The following is a 19,002-nucleotide window of genomic DNA, read 5'->3' on the forward strand; positions in this document are numbered from 1 at the left end:
ACCTAATTAGATTAAAAAAATAGTTTTACTGTATTGTAAAATATTATGAAAGTATAACGTTAAATAATAGTAGGCATACAATAAACAATTACGCAAAAAATCTTCTATTTCTCAGAGAGAAAGGTGTAGTTTGGGTTATTATGGGAGACAGTGTTATATATTATTCTTTGTTACCTTTTTTAACATTAGGATTTAATTTAAAATTGTCTGTTTGTCTGTTAACTGTTTGTCTGTTACGTCATTACTAAGACAATACAAACGACCTTATCGTTTCAGTATATTTAATTAACAATTAAATAATTAATTAAATCATCATAGCGCATTGGCTCAGCGTCTGTTTGTAATTGCGACGGAAAAAATAATCGATTACCTAAGATTCTTTCACATGTAATTAAATAAAATAAAAAACGACACTATTTTGGTGTACGTAGTTGCGGGTTCATAATTTCCCTCTAAGTTTTCTCTATATAATGAGTATTATGTGATTTAGAAAATCTAAAGAAATATGTAATTAATTTATAATCATTCAAAACCTAAGTTAATTTGCATCTCCATCTTATGATTGCATCGAATTTTCTGAAGCAGGTGTTAGTTAATGTTTATTCAAATTAGAAATCGAGAGTAAGTGTAGGCTGATCGACCCTGAGTCACTGCCTGTAGGCATGTATTTGAATTCTTACCTAATTAACTTATATAAGGCAATATGGTATTATATATGATAAAGTTTAGCTTAAAATTCGACTAAGCGCATTTGAAATTCATAATATCATTACAAAAATAACCTAAATTTGAAAGTTGTTATAGTTTAATATATTTACTTAGTATAATATGCAAAAATATGTAAATATGTATGTCTAAATTTTAATCCTAAAATTAAGTTTAATTTAAGTTTCTGCACAATGACCTCTATAAAATTGACCCTGGTTTGGTTCTGGTCCAAAAACCTTTAAGTTATAACGGATTAAATAATTGCTTAAATATGCGTAAACGAAGTTATATAATATGGCTGTTAAGTATATAGTATGCAATATATATATTTTAATATCAAGACCTACCCCGCTGAGTAATTATAATAATACTTTTATATACGAATAGTATATAAAAGTATAATTAATATATAGTATAATTAATATACGAGTAAATGTTATATTTTGAGGTATATATTCGAAAATCACAGTATCAGGATCAGTTTTCTTGTATTTTTTATTAAGTGAGGCGTACCTATAACTTATTGATAAAATTGTGCTTTATCTGTAGAAATGGCAAAAAAATTTACCATTTAAAAAAAGCAGGAGTATCCGCCAAACGAGAAAAGAACCCACAACCATCACGAGTCGCTATCAATTATATTATGACAGCACTTTTAAATTTTTTCGGCTATTTTGTAATATTACATCTATTAAAATTTACAAAAAATATTTAGATAATTAACTAAAATTCAGTAATTTGTTTAATCAAATCTCAAAATATAGACAAAATGAACATGTTTTGCCGTAATCGATTTTAATTGGATAAACCGCGTGTCAAGCCTTGACCAAATAGCCAAACGCGTGCATATTTGTTAACACGTTGCCAAACATGGAGGTAATAAGTGAACTACCTTCACATTTCATTTCAAAACTCTAATTACATTAATTATTTACAGTAACTATTTTTCTTTAGCTTCTGTAGGCAGAGGGAACCTGGGAAACTAGTGTAAAGACACCCCGTTCCCTTTAAAAACATTTTCGTTCCCGGCTGTCTGCCTCTTCTGGAGGCATTGCGCGTTACCAGAGAAAAGAAATGAAAATATTAAATATTTCCTTAATTTAATATATTTCTTAATTTACTTTTTTTACAAACTTACATAATATATCTATATGTAAGGTTAAGGTAACATACAAATTATGTTAGTGAAACATTTAGTCGCGCCCTTGAATTCGATTATATGCGGGTTACTACCGTATATATTTATATTCGAAGGTCAACGTTTTGTCCTTGTATTTTTTTACACTTTTTTTAACTGTACATATAACTAAATAAATATAAAGGGATAAATAAATAAATTAATTATAACATTTTTTTTAGCTTTATGCTGTATTCCGTACATAGCATGGTAGGCAAAAGCGACCTGGGAACCACTAGGTTCCTAGGTTAACACTAGTTAAGACAATCCATTTCCAAGTTTCCGTCAAATTTTGAAACTATTGTCTTTATTCATCTTAGTATTTTATCATTATTTTAATAAAGTAAACACACTATTTATATAATTATCAATTAGTAGCAACTATCATAGGTCGTGGTGGCGCAGCGGCACAATGTACTGTAAACGCGACGGTTGTAGGTTCCATTCTCACTTTGGGAATTAATAATTTTTATTTCTTCATTTTCCTCCTGGTAAGAAGACAAAGTTCCGACACTCAACCACTAAAATATTGACAACTTAACACTATCACTTCCCTCCGCTTATCCTGCTAAATGCAATATACAGCGGGATAACAAAGAATCTATAAGAAAAATATAACGAAGGAAAATTTCCTACTGCGACTCTATTTATTTCTCTGATTGCTAGTAATGGTTATTTATATTCAAAACACGTTAATAAATAAACTTCTAATGTATACTTAACACAATTAACATGGAGTGGACAAGCCAGTTGCCTGAAATGTTTATGGTGAACATAAGAACATGTGTGTAATCACTGAGTCATTTAATATTGAGAAGATGTAATATTTGCCTGCTCCTCCAGAATTCGGCGGAAAGTGGGAAACGGTGGGAAACACTAGATCCCCTCTGCCTACCCTGCTGTATGCAGGTTACTACGTACATATATGTTCACCTTTTTGAATTAGCCTAAATAATTTTGTCTTTTTTTAAATCGTTAAGTCTAATTATTTTTTACGTTGTGTTGTTTCAATTTCTAATGAGGGGAATTATTATATTTAAATTAATATTAATTTCCCCTCTCTAGTAAATTAAGTCCGATGTAGAGTTTTGCCCCTCAGTGAGTATAGTAACTCACTACGGATGGTAAACGGGGTGTTTTAACACTAGCTCCCTAACTAACCATGCTATTCAAGAAAAGGCGAAAAGCTATAAAAACGAATTGTTAAAGAATAAAAAAAAATAACTACCTTTCTTAAACAATAACTATTTAACAACACGAACATCCTGTTCTCTTAACGTAAGCTCATATTAAATTGTATCACTTAGTGTCCATCCACTCTCCATTCAAATACTTTTTCATTCAAAATGCCGTAACAGGTCATTGGACTTCATTTTTTTGTTGGTACCAGATATTATCCTTTTACAATGGAAGTGAAATGTGTTTATAGATTTTATTTTATTTGTGGTTTACGTCAATTACATAGTATTATAGCATTGCTTTGTAAAGCTTTGGTCGCAATTATAAAGATTTTTTTTTATTTAGTGAAATATTTATTTTATTCAGTACATATGTAAGAAAGTTCCTGAAATAGTTATTAAACGGTTTTATTTAGCTCACCCCGTTTGTTTGTTTGGGTCAAATTTAGTAATTGAAATTTAACCCTCTTCCCGTTAACCGATTGATCTGAAATTTGGTATACGCCTTTGATTCTGGTGACAATACAATTATCCATATTCAATATTATTGTGAATCCAAGATGGCCGCCGCTACAAGATGGCGGACAACTTAGTTTTTTTCAATCCCATTAATATGGATATCAAATGAAAGGGCTTGTCAAGTAGAATTCAGTGGACTATACAAAATCAAAATCCAAGATGGCCGCCACTATAAGATGGCGGACAAGTTAGTTTTTTTCAATCCTATCAATACGGGTATCAAATGAAAGGGCTTGTCAAGCAGAATTCAGTGGACTATACAAAATCAAAATCCAAGATGGCCGCCGTTACAAGATGGCGGACAAGTTAGTTTTTTCGATCCCATCAATATGGGTATCAAATGAAAGGGCTTGTCAAGTAGAATTCAGTGCACTATACAAAATCAAAATCAAAGATGGCCACTGCTACGAAATGGCGGATAATGTAGTTTTCAATCCCATCAATATGGGTATCAAAATAAAGGGCTTGGTAAGTATAATACAGTATACTATACACAATTACAATATGAATCTCCCACCTAAGTCAAGATCTGGTATCCTGTCGAGGACTGTGTGGCTATAGGGTGCCTAAAAATGATACGTCGCTAGGGGTACCACCCAAGGTAAAAGGTAAAAGCGCGCCGAGAACTGTATGGCACTAGGTGGATAAAAATGATATGTCGTTAGCGTTTTCCCCTCAAGATTCAGGCACATCTTGTTGTACATAGCCTTGTCCCTCTATTGGACCTCTGGGGGGGTCGTTCGTAACATTCTCCATTAACCTTGCAATAATGAGACATCGAGCCTCATTTCAACGAATTGAATAGCATGAGAAATAAAAACTAAAAACTTAAAAATAAAAAAGTATAAAAAAAATTTTAAGTTAAACGGTTTTATATTGCAGATAAATGTACTAAAAGCTAAAAAATAATTTCATAGAAATTATGATTACTAAAATAAAATCGTGGGGACACTTGCTACTTACCACTAGGTGGGTGAAGTCTCACGCTATGTCTTTCAATTGTAGATATTGGACGTGCCCCACGATTTTATTTTAGTAATCATAATTTCTATGAAATTATTTTTTAGCTTTTAGTACATTTATCTGCAATATAAAACCGTTTAACTTAAAATTTTTTTTTTACTTTTTTATTTTTATCATATAGTCTTGGATTATAATGTCCTTTTATTACCATTTCAAAAAAACACTAGGATTTTTATGTCATATACTAATTAATTCTATGAAGAAGAATTCGTCGTGCAGAAATTAAGAAATTAATTAAGAAGACTGTTGTGAGTGTGGGTTCGTATCACTTTCGGGGACTACCTATGTATAATTACAATATTTTTTCCGTTTTGGTTGAAAAAAATGATTGGAGCGGTTCTAAAATGGTCTGAAAGTCTAACGAAATAGATATACCAACAAAAATTTGAAAATTTACTTATAGCAGTCAATACAATATTCTTATTTACTTTTATATAATTAAAATATTAAAACAAAGTTATTGTTTCACTACTAGATTTAACTAACAATTTATCGAAAACCACAAAACTAAAATATCAATACCTCTACCGTTAGACCTATGTGATCGATACCTAATAGCAAGCACCTTTAGCACCTTCAACGATGGCACTCAAACTATTTTCAACTTTATCTCCTTAATTTAAAGTTCAAAATCATATTTTTTTATAGTAAAAGTATTTCGCGAACATCTTATATTGGGCAATACAACAATGAAGCGCTGTTAGGAAATTGTTTGTTTTATTTTGATGTCTCGAACGAAATATCCGCAATTATTTACCTGTATCGATCGCACTTTTCGTTCTTGTGCAAGATTTAAATTAAATTTATTATATTTTTTTAATAAATTAACTGCATATATGGTGTTAGGGATGTATAAGTAATCAAATTATTAAATCGATTCGATTATTTAAATCGATTTAAAAAATATCGATTTGAAAAAGTGAATGTGTTTGGTATGCAGGTGTTGTGTTATATTCTTATCTTTGTATGTGTTATAGTGAAATTATTATATGTAAATTTGCATAAAATAGTCTAAAATACTAGCATAACAGACAGTCAAAAACTGAAAACTTTACTGATTTTTATAATATTCTATTCCCAAAACGACAAAAAAAATTACATTCATTAAATCAATATAATTAAATGTCAATTTATAATTTAGCATACCATTTACATATTTCATATTAAAAACACAAGCCATGTTCAAACAAATCCAAGGTTACGTCAGTACTGGCATAATTATATTAATTTACTAATATGCAATTACATCGGCGCGTGCGCAATTTCAGCTGGAATCAAGTTTGCTTAACGAGGTTTCTTACTTGCCTCGTTTCATTAGAATGTAGATAATCATTATAAAATCTATGTCTTTTAAATTATATAGTAATTACTTGTTTTTATATCAAACTTATATTAATTTTGTATTTAGATGTTAATGAGAGCACAATTTCTCCCTTAATATGATGAAGTATGTTCAAGAACTTTTTATATAAATATTTATTATAATCTTTACAATTTTTTCGTTAGTGTCCTTATGGGAACGAAGTATTTTAACACTAGGTTCCCAGTTTCTGTCTACGCTGCTAGGTGCGGAATTTTTTAAGCTTACTAAACGAAAAAAGTCTAAATTTAAATTCAAAAGTCAAAATTTAAATAGTTCTATAAAATTTTGAAATCACCTAGAAACAGGAAATGATATCAAACACTTACGAATTTTCATATTAAAACGCGAGTTTCTACTTATATTTTATAGCTAAAACCATCGTAATAAACATATAAACAAACTTTTTTACTTCCTATCTTCACTTATTTTGTGAAAGAAAACAAGTATAAAATATAAAAATATGTTTTAAAAACAATTTTTACGTGATATTATTACATAGTTAAATAATTTTTACAATCTGGGCGTAGTGTCGGTAAAAGTGACTTAATAAATTTCACTATCGTCTCACATGCACAGATTGAGATTAGATTAAATGTTTCAAGACGTAAGTACTCGTATTCATATCAGAAGAAAATGAAAATCAAGTATATTAGAAATGTGATTTCTATAGATGATTATAAAATAAACACATTTTAATAACACATGAAGAAATGTTAAAATGTTAGGTGGGTATCTTTTGTTTTTTTTGCATCACAGTAGTCGTGAGTTCGATTAATTAATATTGTAAATATTTTTATCTTCATTATCGCATAGGTATAGCATAAATAAAGGGGAACCTAGTGTTAAGTAACTCCGTTCCCCAATTTCTGCCCAATTTTTGAGACATTACATATTGAGTGGTAGAACTCAATGCTGCACTTTGTCATTCTACCAGAGCGAGGAAATGAAAAAAAATTCTCCAGAGTGGGAATCGAACCTACAATCGTTGCGCCCGACGCTATGCTCGTGTTTTTAAATTACAGATATGTACTTAAATATATATGATACACTATAAATCGATTCGTCTACATTGCTAGTGCTGGTGGCATAGCCATAAATATGGCTTTACATCATAGCGTAGTTATAAAATATATGAATATACATGATGGTAATAGCTTCAAGTAACATATTTTCATATATATTTAAAACTAGCGGACGCGCGCAGCTTCGCTTGCTTATTTAGAGGTGAATTTTAATAAACCATGAAACATGTGTTCAATGAAATATTTTTAAGAGTCTAAATTTCAAATTTTATAAAAATCAGTGGCGATTTAAGAATTTTTCCATACAAACTTTCAACCCCTTATTTGCACTCTTAGGGGAAGAATTCTAGAAAATCATGAAATATGTGTTCAATTAAATACTTTTAATAGTCTGAATTTCAAATTTTATAAAAATTGGTGCCGATTTAAAAAAAATCTATACAAACTTTCAACCCCTTATTTGCACCTTTAGGGCAAGAATTTTACAAAACCATGAAACACGTATTCAATTAAATACTTTTAAGAGTCTGAATTTTCAATTTTATAAAAATCGGTGCAGATTTAAAAAAAAACCATACAAACTTTCAGCCCCTATTTCACCCCTTTAGAGTTAAAACTTTTCAAAATCGCTTCTTAGTGGATGTCCAGATTACGAAAGTAAACATCTGTCTAAATTTCACGTTTCTACGCACAGCGGTGTGCGTGCGTCTTACCTCAGTCAGTGAGGACAAGTCCTTTTATATATATAGATATTACTTCAGTTTTGTTAAATACATTGAAATTCAGCCACATTTTTGGTACAGAATGTTCAAAATTAAACCGAAAATAGAAAATAGAGTTACACACTGGTAGGTTTACTCACTTTGTTAGCTAAGAAATCTATTATAATTTACAAATACCACTATTTCGTACATACATATGTATTTTGGTTTCGCAAAGCGTAGTATTTGTTTAACCCGACGTAAGTGGCGGAGTAATTGACAACTATTACATAGGAGATGTCGACATAACGAAGAGATCACGAGGCACGACAAACAACGTAACTAACGCCATCATTTAGAACACGATTTTTTTTAGAATATTCAATTGAATTTGCATGAATATTTTAAGATTTTTCACTGCATTAAATATTTCAGTCAAGAAAAATCTAAAAATTTAATCCTTTCGTTTTTTATTATGGTTGTGAGTGTTAAGTTATTAAATTATTATTTATTTATATATAATTTCTTCTAATTAATAAGTTAACTTTAATATGACTACTCTCAAATGACTCTGAACCTAGAGTCTTAACAATAGGTTCTTTATGTCCATCCTGCTGTGTAGAACCTAAACTAAAGGTTTTATTCCCTTTTTTTATAACTAAAACACGATAATAAAGACATCGACTTAGTTATTTTATGATAACTTAAGATAAACTATACAAGTGATTAAAGCATTTACCTTTTTCAAATGATAATATATAGCAATTAAAGTAATTGAAACCCTATACTGAGCGGGAAAGCCGTAGTTCCTTCTAAGGTATGAATACAAAACAACTTGCAGCTTTCTGATGTCCTTCTATCTGCTTTATTGGTCTGTACACTATTTTATTATTGCCTCAACTTGATATGTCTGTCGATGTGTACGTTTTAGTATATATTGAAATTGTTTGTATATAAATTTACATAGTTTTTCAGTATATGATGTAAATATAGCTTTAAATGATTTTTGAGTGGCGGAACTTAACGCTGCGGTTTGCCTCAACGCACAATGAAAATATGAAATATTTCATTTCCTCAAGTGGGAATCGAATCTACAATCTGTCGTGTTCTACAGTCTGCCCATTTCAGTAAACACCAGTAAGAAAAAGAAACATATTAAAATTGAAAAATTTAAGAATTTATTTTAGAAACATCGTTACGGCTAACTATGTATATTTTCTGTTATAATAATCATAAGCGCAGATGAAAGTCTAATTAAAAATTATTGCCACTTTCAGGCGTGTGAAGATTTTCTATAACGTCGTATACTTTCTTATAGTGTCGTCCATATTGATGATGTGTCTGACCAGGTGACGTTACTTTGACGTTTGACAGTTTATTTTTTTTAATTTAAATCGAGTACGATTAAAATAGTATTCATTTATAATGTATTATTAATATTTATTTTTTTATCTTTCATTTGGATTTATTTCTTCTCATCTTTGTGATGAAGACCATAAATTAGGAATATAAGTATTACAATTATGAAATATAAATTGTAAGCTGACATTTTTAAAGTTTTTTTTTACTTTTGAACCATATTGATTTATGTGTTACGTGGGAAAAAAACACTACTTTCCGTCTGATTTTCAAGACATTCTTAATTAAGTGGCGGAGCTTAACGCTGTGCTTTGTCGAAAGATTTTGATTTTTATTACCAGAACAAGCAAATAAAAACACAAAAACTTTCGACAGCTATAAATTTTTCAACAACATACTGGTTTTTCTCTCCAACCTTCTTGGAACAATTTCGCAAATTCAATTCGTGATGGCCAAACACTTAAGCCTTTTTCGCCAATATTTTTACAACTCGAGGTCGTTGTCTGTTAGACGCTCGACGAATTGGTTTAAACTAAAGCGTTACTTTAAAATATTTTCAATAGTAAAATTGTGACTGTTTCTAATATAACAATGAATTTACAGGTGCTTAGAGAAATATGCTTAGAAAAAGAAATACAATTCATTGCTAAGTTTTGCAAATATTTTTAGACACTAGATGAACTACCGTTTAAAATAAGCAAAGATCTCTGAACTCTAAATTCTTTATTATATTTTTCACTAATTTCCATAATTTCTTTGTAAGCTGTCCTGTCAATCAAATGTCAAGTAAAAAAAATAACTAAGACACGTACGTACATTCACATACAGATTATAAACAAAGTATGGTAAATCGATTTCTTCCGCCATTTAAAGGTTTTTAATTATTTAAAAACCATATTTAAAGTCGGGAACAGTTTAAGGATCATTAGGCACGGGCGTCTAAATGTACGGTTAGTGTTTGTACGTGGAAAATGGAAATCACATAATAACTGTAATAAGTGTCGTCACTTAAGTTGGTAGTTTACTGGTCACTGGCTACTTAGATAAAATGAACAATAAGTTAGGCTTCGCTACCCAACAACACTTACTAAAAATTACCTACATATCTTAGACAATATGGACAATATGGATGGATATGGACCCAAAGCAGCGCATTTACAAAATATTAATATATATAATTACTCATTGAAATCAATATGCTAAATCATTTTAAATGATTAGGCACGTGTGTTCTTATCGATTTCTTTAAATAATAAACACAAGTAACTCATCTTTATAGAATTTTACGTAACAAGTGCTATAATGGAAATCATAAATTGGCAATATAATGAATATAAATATGAGAATTTTCCGAGATATTTAATATAAATCAAATTAAATACATAATTTGTAGGTACATATGTCCATATGCAAATGACAGTCACGTTTTATTATACAAATATTTATTACGATGCAATCAGCTTAAGGTTAAATAAAAGTTATACAATCTTGCTGTTCTTTTTTTTTAGCTTCACGCTGTATCCCGCATGTAGCAGGGTAGACAGAGGGAGTGTAGAGTTATGCCATTTTGCTCCCCACTTTCCGCCGAATTATGAAGGCAATGTGTGTTTAGTGGCGGAACTCAGCGCCGCTCTTTGCCTCTATACCAGAGCTAAGAAATAAAAATATTAAATATTTATTTTTCTCGAGCGGGAATCGAGTCCAAAACCAAAGTTTGGGCCACGACTGGCCAGAACTGGTCTTTTGTTCTTAATTTAATAATTGACGTAATAAGCGTTGGAGCAGAAAAATGCAAGGTGAATGCAGCGAAAGTTGTTATATTATGTAAACGAGAGCAGAAACGAAACGTGCTGTGCAGGTCATAAAGCTCCTTTAGACTATAATTTTTTTTATTAAAATAATATATATTTATACGTACGAGTATATAGTTTAGGCATATGAGTTTTTATTCAATAAATTTATTAATGTAAAAGAACTGAAAGATATTTTTACCTAGTTGATTTTTTTTCTATTTTTACATGAAATTTGACGTTTGGATCTTTAATTTAGTACCACAAATGAGTAAAGAAATGTCACTTTTGCTTTGTTACCGCTTTATTTCTAAGTATTTTCCTATCTTGATGCAAATTGTAATTAATATGCGTAAACATGTTTGTTAAAAGTACAAAGTACAGTACTAAAAGACCTTAGCAAGTAATTATAATGATTTATATAATTATTGCAAAACTTAAAAGCAAATATCACAATATACGTTCTATTGGGGCAGTCGTGTGCCACACTGGCACAAGCCTGTGACTGTAAGCGTTGTTGTGGCTTCGATATCTTCTAGGGGGAATTAAATATTTCATATTTTCATATTGGTGATTAGGAAAAACGCGGCGCTCAGTTCCGCCACTCAACACGCAATGCCTCAAGAGTTTGGTTGAAATTGAAAATGGGGAACAGAAGTGTCTTCATAGTAGGATTCCAGGTTCCCTCTTCCTATCCAGCCATATGCAGGATACAGCTTGAAATTGAAAAAAAAAATACATTCTAATATATGTATTTATGCTTACAGAGTTTTTTGGACCTAAAACGCCTTGCCCTGTCATAACTATAAATTTGATTGCATAACGTGTTTTTTCAAAGGAATCCAGTTCAGCGGCGCACCCTACACTTTCTCTTCAAGACGGCATCATATACTTGTATTAATCGTGTAAGCTTAACATATATATGTGCTTTATATTTATATACTAAATGCTCAAATATATATAAAGAATTTGTTTTACATACCAATAGCGTTTAAAATATCTATATATTTTTAAAATAATTTCTTCTTATCTTTAAGCAGATAAGATTGTTTTAATTTTACGTTAAGTCTTAACACAATGTAATTTTAATTATATAAATAGATATATATGAGTACAATTTCTTAAGTAAGTTTGATACCAATATTAGATTAATGATGATCTGCTATTTCAGTATCTCGCGATACAGTGCTACCGTGTGTAATAATTACGAAAGAAAGAAAACGAAAGCTGTGAAACATGACATTTTCAAAATATATTGAACTAGAGTACCTAGGCTGGCTTCGCCTGCTTGAACTATACGAATATTTATTAAAAATATTTATGAAATTATTTTCAGCTTAAACCCTGAAACACGTGTTCAATAAAATATTTGAAAAACCTTATATACAATATATTATGTAACATACATACATTCAACGAGCAAGCGATGATTTTCCAACGCATGACGCGTGACAGTAAAATTGCTTTGCGTATGTCCTTGACAATATTCAAGGTCTACTTGCGAAGAAAATTAGGTATTATGAAGTTAAAATAAGTAAATAAATATATATTTTTTTAATTTTGCGCTGTACCCCACATATCGCTATGTGTGTAGGCATAGAGACCCTGGGAAGTTTGTCTTAACATATTGCATTCCCTTAAGACATTTCCAATCTCCACCTCGCCTCAATATTCGGAAGTACACCACGCTTTTTGTCGTTGATGTTATTGAAATATTTTTTTAATTTATAATATTAAATAATAACAAAAAGTATAACTTAAAAAAGTTTTAATCTTCCTTACAATATGGCAATGACTAGATATTATAAAAACAAAACCTATTATTATTATAATAAATGATAAAAAAAAGTTTACGCTTCAATTTCTACATTAAGTATTAAGAACAAAAATCGTCTTCGGCCTTGATTTTATGCAAGGGCAAAATTTGTCGGAATTATTATTAATAACATCACAAGATTGAAAGATATGGATATTCTTTATAAATATATGTAGCTGGAGCCTGAGAACCTAGTGCTAACTCACTATGTCCCCATTAAGACACTTCTGTTCCTTTCTCTCCGCCGTATTCTGAATGCACGAACTTGGCAAATTAGACTGAAAGTGGAGAACGGAGTGATTTAACACTAGAATCCCTCTGTCTACCCTGCTATATGCGGGATACAGCGTGAAGCTAAAAAAAAATGTATAGTAAATCCAAAAATAAGTATAATTTAATATCAGCAGCGATTTTCTCAATTAAACTGCGTGTCCAATTGGTGGCGTGACCTTCGTGCTGCACATCCACACACAGCAAGCACCAATCACTGGAAGAGCTATCACTGATCACAATCAAATTGTCATCATCATCTATACTGTATAAATATGAAATTATGGACAAAAACAATTTATTTTTAAAGTTTTTAAAGTGTTATTGCACACTTAGGAAAGAATGATATATTTTTAGATTGTCCATTGTATCGATAGTTATAAATTTAAGTTCTACACCAAAAATATCCTTTTCTTTGTATTTATATTTAAATATGTAGATTATTAAGAATATTATGTAATCATTATAATATAGGTATATTAGTAAAAAATATTTATCAGAATCTATTTCACTGATAGTTTAACACAATTGGACATTTAAGTAATTTATATGTTGTTTATTGTTATTTTATTGATGTACCAGATAGTTTCGCTGATGTATCAATAGTACAAGGTCGACTACTGCTTGCAGTTTTAATATGTCATATGCTGTTATAGTTTTACTTTATAAATATAGCTTAGCCTTGTTAGGTTAAATATAAAGCAGAATAAGCAGAGGGAACCTCGTGTAAATACATTGCATTCCCCATTTTCCGCTGGATTCTGAAGGGATTGCAAATTGGGTGGCGGAATTCAACGCCCCGCTTTACCTCACGGGAACGATGGACGGAAATTATTAAATATGTAATTTCCTCTAATGAGCATCGAATCTACAACAACTGACCTTACTTAATTATTTTTAAAATATAGTTAAACACAAAGTAATTACGAAATATGTCAAGTTTCCCATTATCATAAGCTATACTTTTTTAATATTTCTCATAGTTATTATTCATAGACACTAAGACTTGAAATTTTAAATCCATTTGTTAATATATCGATGTAAAACACGATCATTCGCCATAAATTTCGATTACAGCAGACATAATATCGATATGACCATAACATAATCCTCTTACAGCCAATAACGACACTATTTGTATGCAATAAGGTTTACGTAAGAAGAAAGTGCTTCACTCGACAGGTTTTTGAATGTTCGATGACGGTTATTGCTGAACAATGCGATATAACTGGATATTTTAAAATATTTAATATTTTAAAAAGCCGAGCAAACACGTTAGGTTTAGGGTTCGATTCCACTCGAGGAAATGTATTATTTGATATTTTCATTTCCTCGCTTTAGTAACGAGCGGATCCGATCGCAAAAAAAAAAAAATAATATAATATACTTAAATGATATTTCTATCATTTTCAAAATAACGGATTGGAGTTAAGAAACACTCCAGTGTTTAGTTATAGTACCAATATTAGCCTAAATGCTTATAAATATTTATATTCTAGCTGACACTTACCAAGATAAAGCAGACCTGAGATTGAGCTCTGCCCAATAGTATATATTCACTTCACTAAGTCACAAATTAATTCAGTTTCTTGTTAAAAAAATAACTTTTTACGCGTTTAGTTCCACAACTAGCAATCGCGTAAACACATTTTGCAATGACGAGATACTGGTTCGATTAATTATTCGTTCGATTAACAGTTAATCGATTAATTTCTATCAATCGGTTGTCGACAGTCTGTTGCACATCACAGTCACGTTCACTGATGGCACCTTTACAATCTGAAAAGTAAAAAAAATAACAAAATTTAGTAAAATTTAAAAATTATTTATTAAGTGAAAATAAATTTGTTTCATAAATTGCTATGTAATTTACATAATGGCTTCCCTGTTGTACGTTACCGTACTTAACAATAACGATTATCATCAAGACATCAATTATGTTTGTGACATACTCGAAAAAATAATTAATTATACATCGAAATAAAGATTCTTTAGTTTTATCTATCGACTTTACGTATAATGAAAAACTAAACTTTTTTTTAAATAATGATTTATTTTTCTGAAATCGGAACAGACCAAAAGCCCCCGTCCTACTTCTCTTCCTACGACTAAGGCGTGCGTACTTTTTAATTTAATTGTATAAAAATTATAGGGTCTTTAGAAACAAGCCCAGAACAAAAAATTCTAATAGTAATTTAAGGCTATATCTGTTTCAAGGCAGTGCACGTGACCTCACAGCCACAAAACGTCGTGATAGGTTACTTGTGTTGGATTAGCACGGCGCCATCACATCACTTGATTTAATAGAAACTACTAAAATGTTGTGCATACATGGTTCTGTATCTACTGGAAACTTCACACAATTCAAATAAGTATGATATCTTAATACGTGGTCGACCGACTACTATAGGTACTAGGTATTTCTGTATCCTGCATATAGCAGGGTAAGCAGAGGGAACCTAGGAACCTAGTGTTAAGATACTACTTCCGTTTCCCACAATCCGCTTAATTCGAGAGGCATTGTGTTTTGTGTAGTAGAACTCAACGCCACGCTTTGCCATAAAGTTTTTCATTACCTCGAGTCAGAATCGAACCTACGTACTATCGTGTTTACGTACTATTATGAATATATATTCGTATATATAAATATTTACTAATTATCTAATCTATGGAGAAGACGAAAAATTATTCATAATGGAAAAATCCGAGATTCCTAAATAAATAATCGTGTCGTTGCTTTTCAAAAATAAGCAACGAAGCGTGTATTTTAATTAGCTTATGTTGTTGGCAGTATATTACTGTAGACATGTGTTGAATATACATTTATTAATCAAAATCCGCTTCACGCTGTATCTCGCACACAGCAGAGAAGGCAGAGGGCATCTTGTGTTAAAACACTCCGTATTTATGTTCTACTTTTATTGTTAGGTAATAAGCTTTAATAGTAGTTTTATATTTCACAGTTTTTTTTTCATTTTCCGTTTATTTTGAAACGCCTTGTTTTGAGAAGCGTAGGTATAAAATTGAAACATTTTCACCATCTTTAAAGACCACTTAAGTTGATTGTCTACAATAAATAATATTCATACAATTAAATAAAATTTAAAAATAAATAAAATTAAAGTTTTACTTTTTAATTATGTAAGTATCTAAAAATAGAATCATCGTATTACATATTCAAAAATTCACCCACATGCGTAACAAGACGAATCGACTTCTTTTGCGTTTAAATGTCATTTAATCGTCAAGCTAAAGCTTAGGCTACATGTACTATTACGTGTTATATCTAGATATAGATATTTATTTTTATGGAAAAGATAAGGCGAACGAGCGTACGGGTCAACTGGGGGTAAGTGGTTAACCCCCTCCCCTGGAATTGAATCAATAACTTTCGCGCTCTTGTGTCACGGCAGCCCCAAAGTGTTCAAATATATACAGAAAGAACCCATTTTGTTTTACGCTTTTCACCCAAATTCGAGAAATGAATCGCTATGTAGATAAATAGAAATAAATATAATTCTATTATCGTATACAATTTATTTTAGACTATATATTGTAAAGTCTAAAATTGTAAAGTCTATTTCAAATTGAATTTTAAAGGATTTCATATTTTTGTCTAAATCATGTGACATTAACTTATTACTATAACTAAATAATATATTTTAAAATAATAATAATAATTATTAATAATTATTTATTCACAAGTGTATTCACAGCATTAGCAGTCGACCTCGTGGTAGCAGCTGACCCAGTGTTACCACCTGACCGACTTATGTAATACATCGAGATATGGAAAGTGAATTTCGGTATTTACACTTTTAGTTACCAAACTTTCATGGGTGCGGCGGTGTGCAGTTTCTTTATATTTAATATTTATTTCTTGTTAATTTTATTATCACGTATTTGCTCGTATGTCTTGCACTTAGCGAAATTGAATATATAGAACTAAGTATATACTAGAAACATAACAGATGACTACTGAAATACGTCGGTTATGGGTTCGATTCTTATTCGGGATTCCATCCGTTCTGATAACAAATTAAGCGAAATTAGATCTGGAATGTCTTAGCACTGTTCCTGTCTGCCTACCCTCCTATGTGCAGGATATGGCCATGAAGGTACAAAAATACTATAACATTTCGTTCGCTCTTTAACTTGTCTCTGACTTTGGGCCCTACGAGGGCAGAGCGAGAAAATGAAATTATTAAATATTTCATTCCCCCAATTGGGAATCGAACCCTCAACAGTTGCGTTTACAGTCGCACGCGCGTGCCCCTGCGCCACGATAGCTTCGTTTACTGGTCCATAAATATTTAAAAGAGTAGAATTTATGATAATAATTTAATTTATTATAGAAAAATATAGGAATAAGGGTCATTAGAAACGCAGTAAAATATGAAAATTAGTTATTATGTCTGCTAAGATGACAGACATTTATGTAAATCTCGAGTTAACTTGTTACTTTATGATTTGAGCACGGTTTATATAATGTACCTAAAGGCACACGTGTTTCATTTGTATTGGTAATGCAAATAATTATGATTTTTATTATAATTTGTATAATAATCTGCTATTCTTTTGGATAATAAATAAAACTTGGTTTTCATCTTTACCCGACGGCGAAGCCAAAAAAGAGGGTGAGGGTAATGTTTTTAGCGCGTGTATATAAGATCGTTCGTTTTGTTCCCTTAAATCGAGGAAATAAAATATTCAATATTTTCATTTCTTCGTCTCGATTACCAACGCGCCTAGAACAGGACTATAGATATAGCTACAAACTTAACAATTTACAACACTAATAATTTTAATCATGTTACCAAAGAATTAACATAATAAAATGAATTAATAATATATATTTTTTCTAAGTCCAGGAATCTACAATATTCTTAGCTAATCCATCATTACCACTATTGGTGCCTGGCTGCCTGCATCGAGTCCACCGCTCGCGTTGTCCGAATTACCCTGCGAAAGTAAGCGGCGCGTTGCGGACCGGTCGCGCGAAGGACGACGGGCGAATACTTTTGTCTAACGTTTGTGTTTAAGTGACGAGATCTAGCGGGATAGGTCGGATTTTTTTATTCAGCTTCACGCTTTATCCCGTACACCGCAAAGCAGGCAGGCATTGCCTATTGAATGGAATGTACTGAACTCAACGTGGCGCTGACCAAAGCGAAGAAATGGAAATATACATTTTATGTAAATATTTTATTTCCTCGAGTGGGGATCGAACCAGCAACCGTCTCAAAAGTGGCGCGTAAAGGAGGGAACGGAGCGACAACACCCTAGTGTTAGAAGAGATAGAAGATAGAGAGATATATTATAGGGAAGATACAGTTATTATAGTCACTAATCACTCTGTTCTTTAATTTTCGTCCATTTTAAGAATTAGTATGAAAAGACGACGTCGCGGCTAAAAAATCTTCAAAATATTACATTCTATCGAGTGGAGTACTAACCTTTAATTGCGTCTTGACGATCTTAAGACAGCAGGTATTTTTGGTAATTACTTTATGTGACTAATTAAACAAATATGCAAATGTTTGAATGGAAAATGACTTAATTTATTAACAGCTGTATTTGTACTTATTTGCATATTGAATGTTTGGGTTTTTGTAACTGGAGCGTTCACGAATTATTGCAAGAATTTAGTTTTATCTAATCTTTAGATACTATGACAGATTATATTTGAATTCTATGTTTAAAAATCGAGAATAAATAATAAATTAAATTTTACTTAAATAAAAATAGGTTTAGTTGAATTAAACATTAAGATATTTAATATGTGTCAATGATATTATTAATTAAACTTTTATTAAAAAAATTAAACTGTATTTTATATAAAAAAAAAAACAATAAAATAAAATATATATTTTTAGTCTATGCCTCAGACCAACACTAAAAGTGCAGAATGCCGCGGCAAAAACGCATACTGCACCACTCCTACCCACCAAACATGCGTATATTCCATCTCTTTTTAACTTATCACGTTTTTATATAATTATCCCTTTCTCACATTGAAAGTTTCCATGGCAAAGCATCGATGTTGTTTGTAAATAACAGCAAAATGACCTCTGCC

At 30.9% G+C, this 19,002-nt stretch overlaps 1 protein-coding gene across 1 annotated transcript in view; it reads right to left on the reverse strand.

Moving 5' to 3' along the window:
- Window positions 1-19,002, reverse strand: part of LOC146534345 (uncharacterized) — a 58,738-nt gene that overhangs the window by 36,317 nt on the left and 3,419 nt on the right. The window contains exon 2 of the mRNA XM_085193127.1: window positions 14,437-14,705. The gene's annotated coding sequence lies outside the window, so the exon portion shown is untranslated. The remainder of the gene's footprint in view (window positions 1-14,436; window positions 14,706-19,002) is intronic.

This window comes from Heliconius melpomene, chromosome 11, assembly GCF_056956725.1.
Source record: "Heliconius melpomene rosina isolate 202511_hmr_F chromosome 11, ASM5695672v1, whole genome shotgun sequence".
Taxonomy (NCBI): domain Eukaryota; kingdom Metazoa; phylum Arthropoda; class Insecta; order Lepidoptera; family Nymphalidae; genus Heliconius; species Heliconius melpomene.